The following is a 14,710-nucleotide window of genomic DNA, read 5'->3' on the forward strand; positions in this document are numbered from 1 at the left end:
TTGTGGTCATAATTTTCTACGGGAGATAGCATGACCCAAAAAATAAATTGTGATTGAGAAGTGTTGTTCGATGGAGAGGAATGCTCACGGCAATAGAAAACCATAGCAAGACTTTGTCGTAATTTGGCATCTCGAAGGCCATAACGAGATTGCCCTCTTCTTACGCCGTAGTTGTTCATCTTAGCCACGAGATGGCAAAACCGAACTTAACGCATGAAGCCGTAGACGTGGTTTACTGTGTAGGTAAATAAAGCGCAGTGACTGAACGGTGTTGCTTTTCAATTTCTGAAACCCCTTCAGCTTAATTTTCTGGTCAGAAAAGCCTTGAATGAATTCTGGGGTTTTCCCTGCCAAAACCACGATTTCATTATGAGGCACGTCGCAGTGGGTGGCTCTGGGTCATAATGAACTTATGAAGAGTGTTAAGCCCTGTGTGATTTATGATAATGACGAAGCCAAGTTTGTCAGTAATTGCGGAACATCTGTGAAAAGCTTTTAGAATTGTTGTCTTTTTATTTGCGCTCTATGTTTGTTGAATGGAAAAGGAGCACGTTGTTACAGAAGTCGGGAACTTGTATAGGGTCAAGGGTGGCCCCAGCCTTAAGCCGTATTTTTCTTAGTCGAGTTGATAGTTATATGGCTGGAAATTAAGGATGTTTGGCCTGTAGTTTCTTTAAGTACGTTGATGTTTTCTTCATCATCACGGAAAGAGAGAATCGAAATAGTAGGGTAGTTTAGATTTTAAAGATTTCCAAGAAATGCGGTGAAGGTTTAAAGTTTACCTTTGTCTTGCCTGCTGATGGCGAGCGCTCAATTCCTGGATGTTAGACTGAAGTTTCGGGAGGACCATTTGTGTTGGTTATGTAAGCGACATTCTGTAAAGGCGCTGTGAAATTTTTGCTCAGGACACTATCACTGTAAAATAATATACACCCTTGAAACGAAAAAAGGCGTAAATGTGTCTTTCAATCACGCCTTTAGGGTGTCAGTTACATAAAACACACCGTAAGGGTGTGAGTTATAGACACATTTGCACACTTTTTCCCTTTTAAGGGTGTAAATTGTTTTACAGTGTAAGGTAGTAAGAACCGCCATTATTACGCTGTGCTGTGCGTGGTGCTACAGAAGACATGCAGTCAATCGTTGAGGGATAGTTTCCTTGGCCAGATTCAGAGATTACAGAACGCGGGTTACTCGGATAGTGAAATTTTGAGGGCCTGTCATAATCTGATTAAGTGGGTAAAGGGTACTGATAAGGTAAAGAATAAATCAAAAGATCCCGAGCGAAAGGAAAAAAAAAAAACCGGTGGTGATGCCGTATATACAGAAGTTTTCGCATTGCTTGAAGAACGTGAAGTTTGTGTCGTCATGTCCGCTCCCAACAAGCTTACCCCGATTTGTTCCCGCTTACATTAAAAAAAAAAATGTTTGTCCTTGACAAGGAATGCAGTTTCTGTTTCGATAAGTTAATAAAATAAATACGCTAAATGTAGATCTTGTAGATCTTCTTTTGTTTACAGGTTGCCGCTGTCTTGCGGGCAGGTTTATGTGGGCCAGACCGGTCGATGTGTGAACATTAGATTGAAGGAACACTTGTCATCATTAAAGGTGCGGGGCGTTTGCACTTGCACTTGCATTGTAGAGAGCATGGGGGCCGACCGTTAGCAAAAAAAAAAAGATCTATTTGTTTATTCTGGCATAAGGATCAAATCACGAGAAAGCTTATGGAAGCCTTTTATATTGACAGGGAAGGGGAGAGATGTTTCAGCGAGTCGTCTGTCGCTATTAATAATAAAGAGTTGAGATATTTGCAAGAACGTGTATCACGATAGATTGTTGTGAAGTTTGATAATGAAAGTCTTTTATTATTTTTCTTTGTTTTTTATTTGTTATGACGCACTGGTTTATTCCGCGTAGTTCGACACGTCACCAGGATGGCTCCTGCTGCGCAAGTACAGTTGTTTAGTTGTTGCGCTGTCGGCCAATGTTTATAAATGAGATATTCTACGAAATAAACTTCAGTTGCTATGTAGTCAGCGCCCGTGTAAGTTCTTCTTTGCCAAAGTCCTTGTCCGTTTAGCGCTGTTACTTTCAAAAACATGAATTTAGCCCAGGCTTCCCATCTAGTATTCGCAGTTACCATTTACCATACAGGGAAAAGGAAGAAAAGGTGACGTGAGAAGGCAAGGAAAACGCTACTACTATAGAGACACGACAGCGGTTGCGGGGAAACTAGGTATATATAACTTCAAGGTACGATACAGTACGTTCCTGCTATTTCTAAAAAATAAACACTACGAAACTATGTCAAGAGGACAACTTACACAGGCGTGCAGTAGCAGAGCCGCATTAATTAAAGCGCACTGCAGGGTCTAGGAGACACTATATACGGAAGCAGTCGTACATCAACGCTTATTTGCCTGCCGAGGTAGCGTTGTGGCTATGGCATTGCTTAAGGTCGCGGGTTTGACCCCGACCGCGGCAGGCGCATATGGAAGGCGGCAAAATAATAATAACAATAATAAAACGCTCGCGCACCTATAGTTAGCGACACGTTAAAGAACATCACGGTGTCAAAATAAATCAGGAGTCCGCCACCACGGCGTTCCTCATAATTCGATTGTGGTTTTCCCACTTACGGCCCCGTGATTCAATTAAAGTTTAGTACATCTGCCACGATGCGATGTGCCATGTGAGGCAATGACACCTCAACGCCTCAAGCAAACACCTCTCCCTGTGTGTTCTGTGCAGTACGCAGACAAAATGCAGTGGCGCACGCAAGGGAACGTTTAACATCAACTCACCATTCTCGTGTTGAACTAAACGTTGAAGAAATTAAAAATTCGCCGTCAACTATAGGTTACGAAATATGGCGCACAACAACGCCTCAAGGAAACAGCTCTCCCTGTGTGTTCTGTGCAGTACGCAGACAAACAGCAGTGGCGCACGCAAGGGAACGTTTAACATCAACTCACCACTCTCGTGTTGAACTAAACGTTGAAGAAATGAAATATTCGCCGTCAACTATAGGTTACGAAATATGGCGCACAACAACGCCTCAAGGAAACACCTCTCCCTGTGTGTTCTGTGCAGTACGCAGACAAACAGCAGTGGCGCACGCAATAAAACGTTTAACATCAACTCACCACTCTCGTGTTGAACTAAACGTTGAAGAAATTATATATTCGCCATCAACTATATGTAACGAAATATGGCGCACAACAACGCCTCAAGGAAACACCTCTCCCTGTGTGTTCTGTGCAGTACGCAGACAAACAGCAGTGGCGCACGCAAGGGAACGTTTAACATCAACTCACCACTCTCGTGTTGAACTAAACGTTGAAGAAATTAAATATTCGCCGTCAACTATAGGTTACGAAATATGGCGCACAACAACGCCTCAAGGAAACACCTCTCCCTGTGGGTTCTGTGCAGTACGCAGACAAACAGCAGTGGCGCACGCAATAAAACGTTTAACATCAACTCACCATTCTCGTGTTGAACTAAACGTTGAAGAAATGAAATATTCGCCGTCAACTATAGGTTACGAAATGTGGCGCACAACAACGCCCCAAGGAAACACCTCTCCCTGTGTGTTCTGTGCAGTACGCAGACAAACAGCAGTGGCGCACGCAATAGAACGTTTAACATCAACTCACCACTCTCGATCGTGTTGAACTAAACGTTGAAGAAATTAAATATTCGCCGTCAAATATAGGTTATGAAATATGGCGCACAACAACGCCTCAAGGAAACACCTCTCCCTGTGTGTTCTGTGCATTACGCAGACTGTTACGTTTCGCCTACGACGCGCGGTTTAGCCGGCGCGACTGCAACAAAGCGGCAGACATTTTGGCCCGTTCGGCGTCGCCGCTACGCTCCCCGCCAAGCGCGTCCAGGCATGTTCCGATGCCACGTGTCTTCATGTGTGTGTGTGAGTGTATGTGTCATTGTGCCCGACCAGAGGCGCTACGAGAGTAGAAGTTACCTTCTCCTCCCAGTCATTGTGCCCGACCAGAGGCGCTACGAGAGTAGAAGTTACCTTCTCCGCCCAGTCATTGTGCCCGACCAGAGGCGCTACGAGAGTAGAGGTTACCTTCTCCTCCCAGTCTTTGTGCCCGACCAACGGCGCTACGACAGTATGCGTCACCTTATCCCATTGTACAATCACGTGCTCGTCTATTGAGGGGTTCCTTCTTGCCCTCAACTGCGAGAGTATAAAAACAGCTGCCCCGGACGCCAAAAAGAGGGCTCCGATTTCTTCTGTTGAGTAAAGTGCTCTCCCGTCTCTCTACTTCGGTCAACCTGACCGCCAACTCTTTGCGATGTTAAAATAAACAAGTTGTTTTGTTGCTACCAGTCGACTCATGCTTTGCCGGGACCTTCGGATGCTTCCAGTTGTACCCCAGGCCGCCAGGCCAACGCTACCCTTGGGGCTTGCGACCCAGGTGCAACCACGGGCGTCAGCGCCGAGTTCCCAACAGGTCGTACCATCGGTGCGACCACAACAACCGTTGCCATCGGTGGGATCCAAACAACTGTCTGCCAGCGGTGAGATCGCGACAACGGAGGCCAGCAGCGAAGAGATGCAGTTGACTGTATGCTGAGCAGCTCAACGACGATCCGGGAGCAGTGCAACGAGCCCTGTGTGATGACTGGTTGCCTGCAGCGGAACGACTGCGCTGAATTCCTGCCTGCGAGGTTTGGTGAGTGCGGGACTTTCTTCTTCTGAGCTTTGCCAGGCTTTTGTTAGTGTCAGAAACAGAGCTGGTAGTTGTGGTTGTAGTTGCTGCCGGGTTAGTTTGCGGCAAGACAATAATAGGCAGTAGAGAAAGCAGCATTCAGAGCAGCCATGGATTTGAAGTCGTTGCGCAAACCGAAATTGTTGGAGCTTGCAAGAGAGTTGGGTCTGGATGTCTCGGACAAACTCAGAAAACCAGAACTGCTAAAGGCTATTCTTGAGTTAGAAGCTGAGGATGACGAGCTGTCGGAATGCCTTGAGACCATTGAGGAGAGGGAGACTGCAAAAAGACAGGAGAGCGAACTTAAAGAACAAAAAGAGCGAGAGCAACAAGAAAAAAAAGAAGAGCGCGACCGTCAACACGCGTTGGAAATGAAGCGTCTCGAGATTGAGATGGAACGCGCTCGTAATGGAAGTCAGGCACACGGTGCAGGAGAACGAGTATTGTTCAAAATGACTGACCTGATGCGGCCGTTTAAGCTTGGAGAGGACATTGGTTTGTTCCTGGTTAACTTCGAGCGAACGTGCGAGATGCAGGGGTTCTCTCGGGAAACGTGGCCACAGCGCTTGCTCACTTTGTTACCCGGCGAGGCGGCCGACGTAGTCGCTCGCTTGGATAGAGAGGAGGCAGAGGATTTCGACAAAGTGAAATCGAGTCTGCTAAAGAAGTACAGGCTGTCAGCAGAGGCGTTCCGTCGGAAGTTTCGGGAGAGTGAGAAAGGCAAGAGTGAGTCATATACAGAATTTGCCTACAAGCTTATGTCAAACATGCAGGAGTGGCTCAAAGAAGAGAAAGCGTTCGGTGACCACGATAAAGTTCTGCAGTGTTTCGGGCTAGAACAGTTTTATAGTCGGTTACCGGAGAGCGTGCGGTACTGGGTCTTGGATAGGCCAGACGTGAGTACGGTGGCTAGAGCCGCTGAGCTAGCCGAGGAGTTTGTGACGCGTCGAGCTCGCGGAGCTAAGGACGGTCAAAAGGGTGAATTTGGCTCGAAGTTTGAGAGGCCGAAGTTCACACCCATGAGAGCAAAGGGGAACACGCGTAGTGAGGATGCGAGTGAAAGCAGTCCGACCAAACGTAAAGAGACGGCGGCAGCCGAAGCCGAACGCAGAAAGCGGTTCGAGATGAGGCAAGCGCGCGTTTGTTATACGTGCCAGAAGCCGGGTCACTTTTCGACGCAGTGTCCGGAAACAACACCAAAAGTTGTGTTTTTTTCATTATGCAGCACTGACGAGAACATGAAGCTTCTCGAGCCTTACATGCGAGACCTCCTCGTGAACGGGAAAGAGTGCCGAGTGCTTCGCGATTCCGCAGCTACAATGGATGTAGTTCACCCGTCTTACGTAGAACCCCATATGTTCACGGGCGAGTGCGCATGGATCAAGCAAGCCGTGGAAGCTCATAGCGTGTGTCTGCCGGTAGCAAAAGTGCTTATTGAAGGACCTTTCGGAGCGCTTGAGACGGAGGCGGCAGTGTCATCTATGCTGCCCCCACAGTACCCGTACCTATTTTCGAACAGGTCCGATCACCTCCTGCGCGAGAAGGGGCTTTTGTTTGGTGAGGCTAGCGTTCAGGCCTTAACCAGATCGAAGGTTCGAGAGCTCGCTGCAAAGGCGGTAGTTGCGGGGCCGACGTTATCGAACAATGAGAAAGGGTCAGAGGCACAGCAAGCTGATATTCAGAGCACGCCCGAACTGAATAAAATTGAGTCTGTAGCGTTGAAGGCGCCAGATACTGGAGAGGAAATGCCCGACACGGGAAAGTTAGAAGAGCTATCTACTGATTTGCTCATCGCGCCTACGTCAGACGGACTTAATAGGTTGCTAAAAGTCAGCCGGTCGGCTTTGATAGCCGAGCAAAAGAAGGATGGTAGCCTAGAAAACATACGCTGCAATGTCAAGGAAGGTATCGCCAGGAAAAATGCGCGTTTTGTGGAAAGAGGTGGAGTCCTGTACCGGAAGTATCTAGACCGCAGAGGAGTGGAGTTCGATCAGCTGATCGTGCCTCAATGCTATCGTCAGGATCTGTTGCGCTTGTCACACGGGGGTTCGTGGTCCGGACACCTAGGAGTTAAGAAAACTAAGGACCGTCTCTTGCAAGAGTACTATTGGCCAGGGTGTTTTCGGGACGCAGACCATTTCGTGAGGACATGTGACACTTGTCAGCGGGTGGGCAAACCAGGGGACAAATCAAGGGCGCCGTTGAAATTGGTACCTATCATAACGGAGCCTTTTAGACGGCTCGTTATTGATACAGTGGGACCTCTGCCGGTAACAGCCACGGGGTACAGACACATTTTGACTGTGATCTGCCCAGCGACAAAGTTCCCTGAAGCAGTGCCGCTTAAAGAACTCAGCTCAGTTGAGATAGTCAATGCACTACTGTCCATATTTGCGCGAGTTGGTTTTCCTGCAGAAATTCAATCAGATCAGGGCACAGTGTTTACTAGCGCTTTGACGACAACTTTTCTCGAAAGGTGTGGGGTAAAGCTGCTACACAGCTCAGTGTACCACCCACAGTCGAATTCCGTTGAGAAGCTCCACTCCGTCATGAAGCGCGTGTTGAGAGCCTTGTGTTTTGAACATCAAACTGACTGGGAGCTGTGTCTGCCTGGGGTGATGTTTGCGTTAAGAACCGCGCCGCATGCAGCTACGGGGTTTTCGCCAGCTGAACTGGTGTACGGTCGCTCGCTTCGGTCTCCGCTTCGCATGCTTCGAGAATCATGGGAAGGTAGGGGCGACGACCCAGTCGTGGTGGAGTACGTACTTAAGCTCCTCGAACGCTTAAGAAGGGCACAGGAGTTGTCAGGTGAAGCAATGACAAAGGCCCAGCAGAGGGCCAAGGTTTATTATGATCGGACAGCCAGGGCCCGTCGTTTTGAGGTGGGCGATGAGGTCATGATATTGCGCACATCGCTAAACAACAAACTAGACGTGCAGTGGGAGGGCCCAGCACGAATTGTTCAGAAACTGTCGGACGTTAACTACGTGGTGAGTCTGCCAGGAAAGCGGAAAGCACAGCAAGTTTACCACTGTAATCTGCTCAAACCTTATAGACAAAGGGAAGCAGTGGTGTGCATGATGGTAAACGTTCCTGAAGAGCTTCCGGTCGAGCTTCCGGGACTAGGCTCAGTGACGAACAGGGAAGACACCGGTCAAGTCATTAGTGACCTTATCAGTAAAGCACCGCTGTCGCCCGAGCAGAAAACCGAACTACACCAGCTATTACAAGAGTTTCAAGGTCTGTTCTCTGAGAGGCCTGGTAGGACTTCTGTACTTACTCATGATATAGAACTTACCTCCCCAGAGCCAGTACGATCCAAGGCGTATCGGGTGTCACCCCGCCAGAGCGATATTATGGAGGCTGAGGTAAAGAAAATGCTACAGCTCGGTGTTATTGAGGCAGGTGAGAGTGATTATACCTCCCCTTTGATTTTAGTTGAGGTACCGGGCAAGGAACCTCGTCCTTGCGTCGACTACCGCAGGCTTAATTCCATCACTAAGGATCAAATTTATCCGATCCCTAACATCGAGGAGCGCCTTGAGAAAGTTAGTAGCGCTCAGTTTATTTCCACCCTAGATCTTGTCAGGGGTTATTGGCAGGTTCCACTTACAGAAGAGGCTAGTAGGTATGCGGCGTTCATTTCACCAATGGGAACATTCCGTCCTAAAGTATTGAGTTTTGGTTTGAAGAACGCGCCATACTGTTTTTCAAGCCTCATGGATAAAGTGTTGCGGGGACAGCAAGAATTCGCTTTACCGTATCTAGACGACGTAGCGATATTCTCCGCATCCTGGTCTGAGCATATGGCACACTTGCGGGCAGTGCTAACCCGCCTGCGCGAAGCGGGCTTGACAGTAAAGGCTCCTAAGTGCCAGTTAGCACAGGCCGAGGTTGTCTACCTCGGTCACGTGATTGGTCAGGGTCGTCGCCGCCCCTCTGAAATAAAAGTGGCCGCTGTGCGTGACTTTCCGCAACCGCGCACGAAGACCGATATTCGGTCGTTCTTAGGTGTCGCCGGCTACTATCAGAGGTACATCCCCAGGTACTCTGATATCGCGGCTCCCCTGACGGATGCTCTAAGAAAGACAGAGCCTCAAACAGTCGTCTGGGACGAGACAAAGGAAAGAGCTTTTAGCGCCCTAAAGAGTGCCCTAACAAGCCAGCCTGTGCTACGATCGCCAGACTATACAAAAGGGTTCGTTGTTCAGTGCGATGCTAGTGAGCGAGGCATGGGCGTTGTACTGTGCCAACGGGAAAATGGAGAAGTAGAACACCCCGTCCTGTATGCTAGTCGTAAGCTGACCAGTCGTGAGCAGGCGTATAGCGCCACCGAGAAAGAGTGTGCATGTCTCGTGTGGGCCGTTCAGAAATTGTCATGCTATCTAGCCGGCTCGAGGTTTATCATTGAGACGGATCACTGCCCTCTCCAATGGCTGCAGACCATCTCTCCCAAAAATGGCCGCCTCCTGCGCTGGAGCCTCGCTTTGCAACAATATTCCTTTGAGGTGCGTTACAAAAAGGGGAGTCTCAACGGTAACGCCGATGGCTTAAGTCGAAGCCCCTAACGTAGGAATCAGCCTCAAAAATTGTTTGTTACTGATGTTTTTCTTCCTGAGGCAGGATTTTTTTTAACATATTGCTTTTGTTTAGTGTTTCAAAGTGATGATATGCTTTCTAGTGCAATTTTCCAATTTGTGGACGCGTTCTGAGTGATGCTAGACTACTGTAAGGAACTAGGCAGTGGTATAAAAAGGGGAAAGAGCCTGGCAGGGCTTAGTGAGGGTTGTGCCGTGCTTGCTGACTGAGCGGTTGAGTTTCAGCGTAGTTCTAACGCTTGCCGGGAACGAGAACAAAAATGTGAACTCTCCCGAAGTCACTTTGCAGTGTCCCGTGCGAACCTGAACGAGAGAACGAGGCCTTCTCTGTGCGCTGCGCTCAAGAAACGTCGAGGGACGCCCGACTTCGGTTATGAGCATCATCAACTCACCATTATGAGCAACATCAACTCACCACTCTCGTGTTGAACTAAACGTTGAAGAAATAAAAAATTCGCCGTCAACTATAGGTTACGAAATATGGCGCACAACAACGCCTCAAGGAAACACCTCTCCCTGTGTGTTCTGTGCAGTACGCAGACAAACAGCAGTGGCGCACGCAAGGGAACGTTTAACATCAACTCACCATTCTCGTGTTGAACTAAACGTTGAAGAAATTATATATTCGCCGTCAACTATAGGTTATGAAATATGGCGCACAACAACGCCTCAAGGAAACACCTCTCCCTGTGTGTTCTGTGCAGTACGCAGACAAACAGCAGTGGCGCACGCAATAAAACGTTTAACATCAACTCACCACTCTCGTGTTGAACTAAACGTTAAAGAAATTATATATTCGCCGTCAACTATACGTTATGAAATATGGCGCACAACAACGCCTCAAGGAAACACCTCTCCCTGTGTGTTCTGTGCAGTACGCAGACAAACAGCAGTGGCGCACGCAATAAAACGTTTAACATCAACTCACCACTCTCGTGTTGAACTAAACGTTAAAGAAATTATATATTCGCCGTCAACTATACGTTATGAAATATGGCGCACAACAACGCCTCAAGGAAACACCTCTCCCTGTGTGTTCTGTGCAGTACGCAGGCAAACAGCAGTGGCGCATGCAATAGAACGTTTAACATCAACTCACCATTCTCGTGTTGAACTAAACGTTGAAGAAATTATATATTCGCCGTCAACTATAGGTTATGAAATATGGCGCACAACAACGCCTCTAGGAAACACCTCTCCCTGTGTGTTCTGTGCAGTACGCAGACAAACAGCAGTGGCGCACGCAACAAAACGATTAACATCAATTCACCACTCTCGTGTCGAACTAAACCTTGAAGAAATTAAATATTCGCCGTCAACTATAGGTTACGAAATATGGCGCACAACAACGCCTCAAGGAAACACCTCTCCCTGTGTGTTCTGTGCAGTACGCAGACAAACAGCGGTGGCGCACGCAAGGGAACGTTTAACATCAACTCACCATTCTCGTGTTGATCTAAACGTTGAAGAAATTATATATTCGCCGTCAATTATAGGTTACGAAATATGGCGCACAATAACGCCTCAAGGAAACACCTCTCCCTTTGTGTTCTGTGCAGTACGCAGACAAACAGCAGTGGCGCACGCAAGGGAACGTTTAACATCAACTCACCATTCTCGTTTTGAACTAAACGTTGAAGAAATGAAATATTCGCCGTCAACTATAGGTTCTGAAATATGGCGCACAACAACGCCTCAAGGAAACACCTCTCCCTGTGTGTTCTGTGCAGTACGCAGACAAACAGCAGTGGCGCACGCAAGAGAACGTTTAACATCAACTCGCCATTCTCGTTTTGAACTAAACGTTGAAGAAATGAAATATTCGCCGTCAACTATAGGTTACGAAATATGGCGCACAACAACGCCTTAAGGAAACACCTCTCCCTGTGTGTTCTGTGCAGTACGCAGACAAACAGCGGTGGCGCACGCAAGGGAACGTTTAACATCAACTCACCATTCTCGTGTTGAACTAAACGTTGAAGAAATTGTATATTCGCCGTCAACTATAGGTTACGAAATATGGCGCACAATAACGCCTCAAGGAAACACCTCTCCCTGTGTGTTCTGTGCAGTACGCAGACAAACAGCAGTGGCGCATGCAAGGGGACGTTTAACATCAACTCACCACTCTCGTGTTGAACTAAACGTTGAAGAAATGAAATATTCGCCGTCAACTATAGGTTATTAAATATGGCGCACAACAACGCCTCAAGGAAACAGCTCTCCCTGTGTGTTCTGTGCAGTACGCAGACAAACAGCAGTGGCGCACACAAGGGAACGTTTAACATCAACTCACCATTCTCGTGTTGAACTAAACGTTGAAGAAATGAAATATTCGCCGCCAACTATAGGCTATGAAATATGACGCACAACAACGCCTGTTATGAACGGCCCGCTGAGGTGCCAGTTTTGGCAGCCAGTTGCGACCACGGCGTCAACTTTTCTTGGAAAGTCACCGTCACGCTCTAGCCAAACTGCGTCTCTAAACCTACTGTGTGCGGAGGACAATGCCGCGTACTCGCCTCTCTGTCGCGGCAGCCGAGATGAGTTCGACGAACCAGGCTTTATGACTGAACACGCCGCCGCCGACCCGGTCTGAGGTGAACAAGGGAGTCCCCGAGGGAACGTAGTACGAGGGCCCTTCCCACGCACCGTTCCTGACGTCAGCTCCGAGTTCTTCGAAGACCGTCAGACCTCGGTTGAGGACCGTGAATCTGTGTGGAAGTGTGTGTGTGTAATCTCTTGTGCAGAGAGGCGACTCGTTTACGATCACTGGTCGAACGTTTCCCTCACCTTGGGATCAAGGGAGGACCGAGTGTTTATAAACCGCTGTTGTGCGGCTGCTCGAGTGTACTTTTTCTCTCGCAGTCGTGCTAGACTGATGAACTGCAACGTCATTATATAGATACTGTAAATAAACACATATTCCTCATTCTCGAAGAGAAGCAGTCCTTCCCTTCAACAACGTCCTCAGCGTGGATAAGTTGGACGATGGCATGGGCCCGCTACCATCTAATTCATGCCCGACTCAAATATTGACAACTGATTACGAGCGATGGGATTGACCTCCCAATCCTCACAACTGGCTGACAGTGGTGAGGCGGACTTTGCGGCGTGGTGCTGTGTCTGCGCTGAGTGCTTGGTTTTTGCTTTGACTCTCTAGGCTTCATTTTGTGGTTATTACGTTTAGAACTGTAGGGAAGCTAGATTGTTGGTTGTTCGCTTGGTTGTGTTTTCCTAGGTAGATTTAGCGAGCAGGAACAAGGCAGTAAAGCAGCAATCATGGAGTTAAGGACACTGCTTAAAGACGAATTGTTGATTGTTGGTGAGGAATTAACTGGGCCTAGATGTACGCAAAGAAATGGTAAAAGCTTAATTATTGGAGCTAATTTCCGGACAGGCCAGTGAGGAAGAAATTGAAATGGGGTTGCAACTTCTGAAAAAAAAAAAAACGAGAAACGGGACTGAGAGAGAGAAGAACGAGAGAGAGAAGAACAAGAGAGGCAGGAATGTGATAAAGATCGCGAGTTAAGAAAAATGCAACTTGAACTTGAAAGCAAACGTTTGGAGTTGTCTCAAGGAAGTGAAGGGGCTCTGGGACGATCAAGTGAGGCAGAATCATACCGCATGGACAGGCTATGAAAGCCATTTGAGATCGGGACCGACATAGGCTTGTTCCTATGCAATTTCGAAAGGACTTGCGAGAAGATGAACTTCGGTCCGAGTACATGGCCACAGCGGTTGCTGTCTATGTTGCCGTGCGAGGCTGCAGAAGTAATCGCCAAACTCAGCGCGGAAGATGCATACGATTATGCGAAAGTTAAGGCTAGTCTCCTGAAGAAATACCGCCTTTCAGCCGAAGCTTTTCGGCAAAGGTTTAGGAGCACAGGAAAGAAATATGGCGAGGGGTATACGGAGTTTGCATACGGCTTAAAGGCCAACCTAGTCGAGTAGCTGAAAAGCGCAGAGGTGTACGACAGCAAAGACGTGATCATTGAATGCATGTGTCCAGAGCAGTTTTACAAAAGCATTCTCCAAGCTGTGAAACTGCGGGTGCAAGACAGAGGGAATGTAAACACTGTGGAAAGGGCGGCTGAATTAGCCGAAGAGTACGCAACGCGTAGAAAGTTGAACGCCGAGGACGGAAACTGGGACGGTCGAAATTGACCGCGGAAACCATTTCCGTTCAAAAAGGGTTCGCAGACTAGACGACCGGAGCCTGTGGACGTGGAGGAAAAGCCCTCAGAAAAGAACGAGGAGAAATCAAACGGGAAAACAATACCAAAAGACCAAAAAAAAAATTCGAATCTTTCAGACCAATTCGCTGCTATAAATGCCACAAACTGGGACATATAGCTGTAAACTGCGGAAAGCATAGCGTAGTTTTTTCCTACGTAGATGAAAAAGACGAGAATATGGAACTTTTAAGCCCAGATCTTCACGACCTGCAAGTTAATGGCAAACCATGCCGAGTGCTAAGAGACAATGCCGCCACGATGGACATTGTCCATCCGTCTTACGTGACGGTAGATGACTTCACTGGAGAAGTAGCATGGATCAAACAGGTTGTAGAAGAACACAGCTTGTGTCTGCCCATGGCCAAAGTCAAAATCAGTGAACCATTCGGGGAGCTAGTGACCGAGGCTGCAGTTCCCAAATTTTTGTCACTGCAGTACCCTTACATTTTTTCGAATCGTTTGAATCTGTTACTGCGTGAAAAAGGGCTGAAATTGGGAGACGGCGTAGTACAGGCATTGACGCGAGGTCAAGCTCGTAAAATTGCGTCGCTTTCGGCTGAAGATGCACAAGCTGCTCCAGCGGAAGCAGCAAAAGAGATAACTTCAATAACCGAATCCGAGCTAGCTCGAGGGATGAAAAAACGGTCGAGGAAAGCCCACCAGCTGACCAGCTCAATGAGAGCGGATCGCTAGGGTGTCAAAGTTCACCCGTGCAGGAAGAGCCCGCTGATCCACTCGCAAGCGAGACATGGTCGTTACTATCACCGGCCTTAAAGAACTTTGATCAGCTCTTACGTGTGGATAGAGAGTCACTGGCAGCCGAGCAAAAGAATGATGAGAGCTTAGCTAAATTACATCACACAGTTAAAGAAGGCATTGCTAGGCGCAACGTGACGATACATGAGAGAGGAGGATTGTTGTATCGGCACTACAGAGATCGAAAGGGTAGGATTTAAGATCATTTAGTCGTACCTACTAAGTACAGGGAGGACCTTTTGAGTCTCTGTGATGGAAATGGGTGGTCCGGCCACCTAGGCATAAACAAATCAAAGGAAAGATTGCTTATGGAATACTACTGGCCTGGCTGTTTCACAGACGTAGAAAACTTTGTAAAATCATGCGACGCCTGCCA

Source organism: Dermacentor variabilis, chromosome 2 (genome assembly GCF_050947875.1).
Source record: "Dermacentor variabilis isolate Ectoservices chromosome 2, ASM5094787v1, whole genome shotgun sequence".
Lineage (NCBI taxonomy): Eukaryota > Metazoa > Arthropoda > Arachnida > Ixodida > Ixodidae > Dermacentor > Dermacentor variabilis.